Source organism: Benincasa hispida, chromosome 10, assembly GCF_027475165.1.
Source record: "Benincasa hispida cultivar pf3 chromosome 10, pf3_genome.v1.1, whole genome shotgun sequence".
Classification (NCBI taxonomy): Eukaryota; Viridiplantae; Streptophyta; class Magnoliopsida; order Cucurbitales; family Cucurbitaceae; genus Benincasa; species Benincasa hispida.
In genome coordinates, this window is record NC_143487.1 from 53,458,847 (window position 1) to 53,468,691 (window position 9,845).

Genomic DNA, 9,845 nt, shown 5'->3' on the forward strand with positions numbered 1-9,845 from the left:
CACACTGTGATTTGCTAATTTTTTAGGTAATCTTTCCAAATCTTATACCAAATATCATATCATTTTCAAATCTCCAAATTTGGTTATGTTTACTAAATATTATATCAAATTATTATGTAATTTTTCAAATCAAGCATAATTTATGTTTTCATAATTATATAAATTTCCAATATTCCAAATGAGTTTTCTAATTATCAAAATAGATTTTTCAAATTGATTCAACTTTTTTAAATTTTGGGGGAAATTAAATTTTGCAAAAAATTGGGTAAGGTTTGCAATATATATAGAATTTCAGTGTTAATCCTCCCTAAGATTCCATCGAGAAAGATTAAATATATGAATTCATTGAAAAAAAACTCAAATATATAGAATCTCGGTGTTATTTTGCTTGGGATTAACACGAGATGGATACAATCTCGATGTATAATCTGGCGAGATGCATCGAGAAAATCTCAAACAATTGATAAGTTGAAAAAAGTTGATTTTTTTAACTAAAGTCTCGTGGTCAATCTCGCCCGGGATATATGGAGAAAAATTATTTTTACGAGTTTTAAAAAAAAGATGCTAGTTTTGTAAGGTAAAAACTTAAATGTCTTATTTCTGATAATTTTCCTAGATACTAAGACAACTCACTTCAAACTTAGTTTGATCAAGACTAATCCAATGAATTGGTTTAAACATCAAATCTAAATCAAGATTTGAAAGAAAAGACACCACCAAAGGGGTTGAATAAGCACAAGTTTTTTTAATATTGATAATTTGGGTTTGTAAGAGCGTTACAAGTTATTTTAAAGGCCAAATGGTTGTGGATAATACCATGAACTCAAAAGTCATTCAAATGCAATTAATTGCAAATTGCAGAAAATTCAACCTAGGAACTTAAACCAAAATTGCATACTAACTAATAAGTCAAAATGCAAAATTAAAAATGTATAAAGTATTTAAATTATCTTAAATATCACCTCTAGAAGGTGGCAAAGTAGATGTACACATTTAATAAGGTTTGACATCATGTTTTTCCATACAGTATGCACTTAGTAGCATTTTCTTCACAAAATCTGCACTCTTTTTTTTATCTCCATGTCATCTTCCAAACTATAAGACTTTTTCCATGTCATCTTCATGTCATTCTCTTCTTAACTCATTGGACTAACATTATATACAAATTTGGACTCAAAATTATTTATCGATTCTTGTGAATTTGCTTGCTTTTGAAGATGTAGTGCGAAAAAGCCCCTAGAATCTTCCTTATCTTGCTTCTTGTAATTACCCCCTAAATATATAAAATGGTTCATAAATGATTAAATTCACATCATAAACTAATGTTTAATCCAATGTTATTCCCAATTTAATTTAAACTCTCTTATATATAAACTCTTTAAATTTTATAATTAAGTTACATTTTAAATTTTACAAAATACGTGTATTGCATGTTATATCAAATCAGAGTTTTTTTTTAAAAAAAAAAAAAACAAAAATGATCATAATAATAAGTTAAAGGTGGAGTTGGTGTTGGAATGTATCAACAAAAAGGATTTGATTATAAAATATTGTGAAGAAAACTAAGCATTTATATTTACTTTAATTAAAAGTGGCCAATCGTCAGTCTAGTTTACGTCTCTTTATTATTTTATTATTATTATTTATATACATATTTCCTACTTTTATTTAGAAAGATAAAGCTTTTATAAACGTAGAATTTTGACTGAATTTTTCATTCCAAAGTGTTAGTCATTAATAAGCATGAAATATTTATTTCAAAGAGAATAATATGGGAAAAGTGGTGATTGAAGTGGAAGCCAATATATAAAATTAATTTGAGATTTAATTTAAAATTATTTGAGTTGTTTATTTAGAATTGATTTAAAAAATCCTAACTATAGAATTTCATTCCATTAGGAAAATTGTGTTGATTTTTGGATATATATATATATATATATATATATATGGCATGTCATCTTTTAAAATTTTTATATAAATTTAGATTCAAAATGACATCACTATAACAAAGATATTACAATTCTAAGGATTAAAATATCAATGTCGATATCAATACTGAAATTTCAATTGTATGGATATGTCAATGTGATGTTATCTACTTTGGACATAAATTCTTATGACTTTGTGTTTGGTTTCATTCAAAAGATCTCAAACCATTGGAGATAATTGCCGTCACTTATATACCCATGTTTCCCCTTGTTTAATAAATGAGGGACTTTGGTCGTGTTCGCAATAATCCTTCCTTCAAATAAAGTATTACTAAGTCGCCTTTCAAATAGTCATCTATTCATCTAACTCTTATCCAAACTATTCTTATTTCACTTTTGCCTTAATTATTGATACAAATGATTTTTATATAATTATTTTATTTAAAATAATATTTGTTAATATCAATACTTTATTAGTATATATGTAAAATTAACACCGTCGACATTGATATTTTAATCGTTGAGTTGTTGTTTAGTTTTAATAATGTAAAGGCATGGACGTGGACCTTGAAATGGTTGAGTCAAAGCCAAAGCTTACTGAAAAGCGAATCGTTCAAAATGAGATGTCAGTGTCAAGCTGTGTCATCGAACAAACTATGTACGTATGGTTCTTTTTCCCCCACAGCCGAAACCTTTGACTGGAAATGAGACAAGTTGACTATCCAAGTCAAACTCATTAATGTTTCAAATACTCTTCCAGGGTTATTCTACACACATACACATATAGTATATATAATGCAATAATACGACAATTATCGTCACAATGTGATTCATAATTATTTTACATAGTTGGATATTGAATGAAAAATTTAGGTAGATATAAATATTCCCATTATTTATCAAATTAATAACAAAATTACCTATTATTGAATTTGAGACTAATTACAAGTTGACATGGATCCCTAATTGAAATTGAAGGCAAAATTTGGTAGACTCCAATAGTGTCACGTGTCTTCATCAAGGTCAATTGAGTTCCGCTTGGCTAAATAAAATTTGGTAGACTCCAATAGTGCCATGTGTCTTCATCAAGGTCAATTGAGTTCCGCTTGGCTAAATTGGGTTATGTGGAATTTTGGCCCAAATTTAAATATGCAAAGTTCATCTAATGACAATTTGACCCAAAGTCCAATCCAAATAATCATAAAAAACCAATAAAGATCAAGCGGTAAAACTAAATGTAGATTGTTGTAGTGCCGTAAAAGTGGAAAGACCACTGCTTTGAAAGTAAAATCTAGTGCAACCTTGATAATTAATCGTTAATTGTTGGTTGCTTCCCAATGTTAATATAAGCTTGTATCTCATATGTGCACTTGTCGAAGAAGGATTGAAATCATGAAGGAAAAAGTTTTCTCAGAACAAAAACGAATAACATAGAAAGTAGATGATGAAGATGATGAACCATATATGAAAAACCATCCAATATTTGAAGAAAACACAAAAATTCTATTATGGAAAAGAAAAACATTTAGATCTGAAAAAAAAAAAACCGTCAAGATTCGGAGATTAATGTAGATAAAAAAACAAGGATCAGAATACATTGTTAAAACAATAATACTGTGAAATATTGGTTAACATTTTTCGTTTAGAACAAAAGGTAGTAGAAGTTCAATTCTCCTTTCTAGGTGCGGTTAGTCAAATTTGCATATCCAACTGACGACAACATTTCGCGTGTCTGTGAAAAGATTTTACTGCCACTACAACCATATTTTGCAAGCTCGTACATAAACTTGAGTAAATTTATACCTTTTATCCAAATCAAAATCCTTTTTTGTGAGACAAGACACTTTTCTAAAAAAAAACATTTTTTTCAGTGGGCTAAAAGCCCATGTCATCACCAACACAAACCCAATTGACCAGACCCATGTTCAACCAATCTCTAAGCCCACATTATCCATGGAGATCAATAGATGACTCCTTTGTTTTGGGCTCAAAAGTTAAAAACTCTCAGAGAGAAAAACCACAAAACTAATTAATCGAAACACTCTCCAAACCTTATTTGAGACGACTTATAAGACCAAGATCTCTAACTTTAAAAATAAATTGCAAAATCCTCAAGACAAATCAATATCAAGAATAATATGGAGTCTTGAATTTAATTTGAAAGAAAAAGAATAAGAGACAAATATCATAGATTGTACTATAGCACATGTAAATCAATACAAATTCAACTTGATTACACGAATCACATTTATGTGTAAAAATCTTGACAAAAATTTCAAGTAAATGTATTAAATAATATTTTGTCCAAATTATTCAAAAGTTTACATATTTCAATTTATTTTTTTTAAAGGAAATTTACACATTCATTCGCACGTGATAAAATACAAGATAGTTGCACAAAAGTCCAAATAATTGCAACATGACATTGTATATGTTAGATTAAAATAGTAAAACTACATTAGTCTAATATATTAAAAATAAATAAATAAATATAAAGCCCCAAAAAAAATAAAGCAAACAGAATAAAAAGATTTCCGTTGCCGGGATTTGAACCCGGGTCTCTCGGGTGAGAGCCGAGTATCCTGACCAACTAGACTACAACGGAAGTTGACAATGGAAACAAATTTGTATTAAATAGTTTTAAGAACTGGCTAAAATACTTAATACTTTTTGCTTCTTTGTTGCAAATTTAATTAGTAATTACTGAATATTTATTACGTTTATAGTACAACAATAAAAGGTATGAAGATCGAATCTCCGATTTATATGCATTGTAAATTTTTTAGCGAGTAAGCTCACTTTGATCAAATTTTATTATTGGTTATTTCTTAAGATACTATACACTATACATTCTAGTGAAATAATATAACCGTTCACTATAATTAACTTCTTCGATTTCGTAAAAATAAATTAAAGGTAGAGAGTGTGAAGATGATTAAAAGTGTAGGTTAAATTACATACTTAGTTCCAAAATTTTTAAGTTTGACTAACACATGCCTTTAAAATTTTAAAATTATATAAATAAGTTCTTGAATTTTCAATTTTGTATTTAAAAGATAACTAAAACTTGAAAATATTTAATAAGTCGATAAATTTTTAGATTTACATTTAATAGGTTTATCTAATAGGTTTGTGATAAATTCAGAGTTTTTTAAAATTAGAAAAAAAAAATGTACGTTTTTTTGTCTTTGAAATTTGATATTTATAATATTTTGGTCCACGAATTTTACAAATTCGATATTTAATCTAAATGATTTGGGAAAATGTTTCTGGCCGTTGTTAGCTTTTCATTACCGTGGCCCATGGAAACTGACATGACATTTTTTATTATTTGTGAACTTTTCAAAATAAAAAGTATTTTTTTCACTCTCTATTCTTCTTACCCCTTATTCCTTCTTCCTCGAATTTTTGTACGATGAGGCCAAAATGAAAAAAATGGCCAACTATTTAGAAAATTAGTTTTTTTTGGCCTCCTACTTCGTCCTATTGGGAAATTACCATAGAAACATGCTATGCACACGTTGTGGCCCACGACACTCGCTTCTCACTACTCACTCTTGCTCATCTTGATACTCAATCTTACTCTTACTAATTCAACACTTACATTTTTTTTTCTCATTCTCATTACTTGTTCTTGATTCTCACTCTGTATATTTTAAATTTGAACAAATATATAACCTTTCATTTTTCTTTCTTGTTTTCTAATTTTTAACTCTCTATATAACAGAGCGAGAATTGAGAATGAGTAACGAGAGCAATGAATCAAGCGTCAAGGGTCACTAGGCTTACTTCAAAGAGATATTATGGTAATTTCACCATTCGATGGTATAAGCAGAAGGTAAAAAAACTTAGGGCTAACAAGAAAAATGGTAAAATTTAAAGTTTTATTTGGGAAAATGGTAAAAAAAAAATTAAAAATTGTAAAAATAGCAAAACGAACTTATATAATAGAAAATACTAATTAGTAAATTGCAAAACTACCCTAAAAACAACCATATTAAGTAGAAACGAGAATGCAAAGATACATTACTCGAAAAACAACTCTAACACCACAAATACACTTTATCTAAACACTCTAGAACCATAAATACACTCTATCTAAACCTTCTAGAAACAAAAATTAAATATCACCTAATATGTTTCTTAACGCTTCTAGTTACCTATAGAACACATGTATATGAGGGAAGCTGAAGACCAGGCGATGGGGGTCGTTACAAACTTATGAATGTCCACAGCCATGGACTTCCTTCAAGGTGAGAATGAACAGAGTTGATTGTACGAGTGAAATTGTTGTTGGAAAGTGAGTATTTGAAGGAATTACAACCTCAGAACAATGTGACTATTGGAAATAGGATTGCATTTGACATCAAACGAATTGTAGGGAGTTTCATCATCTTCATTCCATGTGACCAGTTTACCCATAGGATCTTGAAAGCCAACTTTAAATACTATCATTCCCACAACGTCATTGTTGAAAACTGTTGGGGTTGTTGCCCTAAATCTCGTAAGGTCCTATAGTTTGTAAATGTATTGTACAAACATTTTATTTATGTAATAAAATATGTGAAGTTTATTGCAAAATTAGTTGCATTAACCACAAACCAATAAACTAACATCCAAGGTTATCTTATAACTTAAACATGTATGTAGAGACATACAGGTGGATCATGTTTAAGTGATATCTAAATAGTCTGTAGTAGATGGATAAGGCTAGATACTTTATTCTGGTGATATTACAGGTATGGTCCGCTTTGTACATGTTACAATTGTTGTAAAGTACTACAAATGATCTGATCTTAATCATTCATGTGGAGACATGTGAGTGGAGATATTCTATACAAAGAAATTTGTATGAGACCAGACCAGGAAATATTTATTCTCATTATATAACCTCGTTCATAATAGAGACTTTCATTTCACTAGAATGACCATATGTAACATGACTTGAATCCTAAGTGAGTTGTGAACTCCTACCTATGAAAACAGTCCTTTGATTTGTATGGGTGAGACTGACCAGATCGCTGACTCAAAATTCCTACCATTTTGGGGATTCGTCTAATGGTGGAGCTAGGAACACAACTACATAAGAAGGAATTCGCTCTTTCTCCAACGTCGGGGTAAATAGATAAATTGCTCCCTTCAGGGCTGATTCTAGGGCTTGAACAATGTGGTGCCACACTCTCTCCTGGCCCGAGAGAGGTTTGGTCATAGTTGGACTATGATTTATTGTTCATTAGAGGGATCGGTGGTACTTAAAGAGTTAGATGTAACTATAGAGGCAAAACGATATTTTGGCCTAGCTATACTTAGGAGCAATTTATGAAGGGTCATCGTACTGTTGATTGGTTATATCCAGTAGCCACAGAAATATATCTATAATGTGAAGAGTGCAACTGTCGGTCTTTAATGGAGTGCCCGACAGTTAATGGATGATGAATAATTAATTAAATTATTTAATTAAAGGAGTTTAATTAATCATTCACGTACCATTAGAGCTTCAAGCTACAAGTCCATGAGGTCCCTTCGGTAGCTCAATGGGAATTAATGAGAATCACTTTTTGGATTAATTTGAATTGTTCAAATTAATTGAGGGAATTAATTATATGTGATATAATTAATTTAATCTAATTCTATATGATATAATTACTATAATGTATTTTGATACGCTATAATATAAAGTTTATTTGAGAGAAAACAAATATTTGAATATGATTCAAATATTAATTATATGAATTTGATTTACATAATTAAATTTAATATAAATGGGATTTATATTAAATGTCATTGGTGAGATAATAGAAACTATAGGTTATATTGTATTTGATACAATATAGAAACTATAGGTTCTGTGTTATATTTGATATAACATATAGTTTAATATATATTATATGATAAGGTAGTTATCATATAAATATATACATTAAATTGATTTATAAAAATAAATAAATTTAATTTATTTTTAAATCTCATTTTGGGAAGGAGTTGTAACTCCTTTCCCCTCTTTGATACGCAGAAACTTTTGGATTATAATCTAGAGAACTTTCGTGGTGGTGTCCTCATTGATGGCTAGAGGGTTCAAGATTGTTCGTGACAAGAGTTGGAGAAGGGATCTCGTGAAGAAGAGTTCTTCAAGGGTAAGATTTCTTAAACTTTTTTTTTCTTTTCAGTAATCTCTATTTTAAAGCATGCTACATTTGTTTTTTAAATGGATAATTTGTATTTTTTCTGTAAAAATTTTGTTCTTAAATTTTGGGTATTTGTTCCAATCCCATCCTTCTACTCAAAGGATCTTTAATGGTTCCTTCAATGTTCAAAATAAAAACAAAAGTAGGAAATATGTGTGCAAATGACCAAGGCGGCGATTTGGCGAGGGTGGTCGTCAAAAGCTAGGCAAGACAATAGAATTCATGAAAGGGTTGTTGAATCAACGATTGCAAACATGAGATTGAGAAGGAGAGAGAAAGATTTTGGAGGCTGCTAGTGAAAAGATGAAGAAGATGAGATCTAGGGTTTTTGTTATTTTATTTTATAGATTGTTGAATAATCTCATATCAAATAAATTTAAATTAATTATCTTCTTTATATCAATTTTGGCTCAAAAAAACAAAACTAAAAGGAAACATAACCTAGAACTTGGAATGGTTAAACTCATAACTTTACCGTACAATTAAACTGTATGTGTAAATGCAAAATAATGAAAAAAAGATTTAGATACAATTGAATCTGTAGCAAACATTTAAACAAATCGAAAGTTAGATAAAATCAAATTTGATAATAAAAGATAAATTCAAATATAGTTAAAGAGAAAAATTAGGAAGTTATTGTTTATTGTGATTAATTCAAAAAGTAGTTAGATAAAATCTAATTTGATAATAAAATTTAAATTCAAATATAATTTGGGGAGAGAAAAATCAAGAAGGGAGATCGTTTATTATTATTATTTTTTAAATCAGTTAGGTCATAATTTAATAACTGAAACTTCAACAATTACACTGTATTCATAATTTAATTCTCATTTAAGCTTTAATAATTACACTGTATTTATAACTCCATCAACTACAAAACCTACAAACCCTTAAAAGGAAAACAGTAAAAAACCTAACTCAGTGTAGAGAAATAGCAAAAACAGTAAGATTGCAAAAGTGAATACATACTTGTTTATCAAAAAGATATATTTTGTGGAGATCTAATAAAACAAATTTTATATAAAAAATTTTAAAACGATAGAATAAGATGATAAGTGATAAAACGTGATAAAAATTTGATTTGGGCTCAACCAAACTTTAAGCCCACATTATCCATGAAGATCAATAAATAGATGAGTCCTTTGTTTTGGGCTCAAAAGTTAAAACTTTAAGAGGCAAAATTCAAAGAGAAAACTCACAAAACCAACTAATCGAAACACTCTTCAATCTTATTTGAAGACCAAAAGTACTTTAAAGATTAGACGACTTATCAGACCAAGATCTCTAACTTCGAAAACAAATTGCAAAATCCTCAAGACAAATCAATATCAAGAATAATATGGAGTCTTGAATTTAATTTGAAAGAAAAAGAATAAGAGACAAATATCATAGATTGTACTATAGCACATGTAAATCAATACAAATTCAACTTGATTACACGAATCACATTTATGTGTAAAAATCTTAACAAAAATTTCAAGTAAATGTATTAAATAATATTTTGTCCAAATTATACAAAAGTTTGCATATTTCAATTTATTTTTTTAAAGGAAATTTACACATTCATTCGCACGTGATAAAATACAAGATAGTTGCACAAAAGTCCAAATAATTGCAACATGACATTGTATATGTTAGATTAAAATAGTAAAACTACATTAGTCTAATATATTAAAAATAAATAAATAAATATAAAGCCCCAAAAAAAATAAAGGAAACAGAATAAAAAGAA

The 9,845-nt window shown here is 28.7% G+C and overlaps 1 non-coding gene across 1 annotated transcript; it reads right to left on the reverse strand.

Annotated features, from left to right (window-relative positions):
- Positions 1–4,460: 4,460 nt before the first annotated feature.
- On the reverse strand, positions 4,461–4,533 carry TRNAE-CUC (transfer RNA glutamic acid (anticodon CUC)). The gene has a single exon. It is a non-coding gene; the product is annotated as a tRNA-Glu (tRNA).
- Positions 4,534–9,845: the final 5,312 nt, after the last annotated feature.